This window comes from Halyomorpha halys, unplaced genomic scaffold, assembly GCF_000696795.3.
Source record: "Halyomorpha halys isolate HHAL.00 unplaced genomic scaffold, Hhal_1.1 Scaffold355.1, whole genome shotgun sequence".
Taxonomy (NCBI): Eukaryota; Metazoa; Arthropoda; class Insecta; order Hemiptera; family Pentatomidae; genus Halyomorpha; species Halyomorpha halys.
Window position 1 is genome coordinate 526,330 of NW_027110523.1, and position 1,372 is coordinate 527,701.

Sequence of the window (1,372 nt, forward strand, 5' to 3'; positions counted from 1 at the left end):
CCAACCATCTTCTCCTCATTCATCATCCACGGTCAACTATCTCTCATAATTAAAGATAAATATTTCATTTGGACCTTCAAATACATACAGTAGAAAAAGGTAAGTACTCACATTAAATTATGTTTCTCACATAATGAATTTTTTTTTAATACAATTTATTTCTGTTTTAGAAGGATAGAACAGAAAAAAAAAATTGCAGTTGTATAAAATTTTGAATTTGAGTCTTAAGGTGGGAACAAAATTTATGTTATTTAGTTTTCAGGCCTGAAATTCAGATCAAAGCATTGGCACAAATAGTTTTTGTTTGTGTATTTTTTGCTAACCGCATCCCTGACTATCTTCTCATATTAAACTACTGTCAACTATTAACACCTCATAAAAAATTTATATTCATTATTCCCTCAAGAAACCCGAAAATGAGAATTTTTATAGCAACAGAAAATAAAAAAATCACAAAAATAGCGATAACTAAAAGTTATGTAATTCATAAACTCCTAACCACACCATATTTTGCACATTGTTAAAAAATTTACTACTAAGTTATCGCTTTAATTTATTAAAAAAAAAAAAAAGTAAAACTTTTACTAAATACTCATCAGGGGAGTGATTCAACCATTTCCCGGTAGATTATACCAGCAGGTGCAGCTTTTGGTAGGGAGAAAACAATAATAATAAAAATATTTTGTAAATCATAAAATTTCAAGGCAATACTATTCATTGGTATTTACATTCTTTTCTCAACTGTAACACCAAATTCATAAGACCAACCGGAGACTATTCCCTCACCCATACCTCAGCTCAGTCTACCGCTGGATTATTTACACCTTTGTCCAACAATACAATTACTAACTCCTATTAATTATATTTAACATGTGGAAGCTCTGCAAATCTCACAATAAGCCTCCAAAACAGTCTAGTCTTCTCTCCACCCAATATTCTTCAAGCCTATTTCTTATTTAATACATCTTAGTTTAGAAAATTAATAAATAAGTTTTGAATTTCTATATTCAATCCAAAGCTTAGTACAGTATTTGGTGAGGTTCAAAGGTCCTTTTGCATCCATTTTATTTGTAATCGTCAAATAAAATTTAAAAGATATGAGGAACTAAATAAAACAGTTTATAGTAAATGGCATTTTATATGTATTTTATCCATTACAATACAAAAATGAATCTTCACAAATTTACATAAAAACTATTCAGCTTAATTTACCTTATAAACATTCACTTTATTTACAATAAGACTTTATCAGTCGATAGCCAATTAATAGGCTTATTTATTCCTATCCAAACTTATAAATAACTCAAAACTAAGTTTAAGAAGTTTGAATATCTTTTGTCTCGATACTTAATAATTAAGCAGGTATTGAAGT

The 1,372-nt window shown here is 28.3% G+C and overlaps 1 protein-coding gene across 1 annotated transcript in view; it reads right to left on the reverse strand.

The window, feature by feature from the left end:
• Positions 1 to 1,272: 1,272 nt before the first annotated feature.
• Gp93 (heat shock protein 90 Gp93) overlaps positions 1,273 to 1,372 on the reverse strand; it is a gene marked incomplete in the record, with an annotated part of 9,408 nt that continues 9,308 nt past the window's right edge. The window contains 1 exon segment of the mRNA XM_014422105.3: positions 1,273 to 1,372.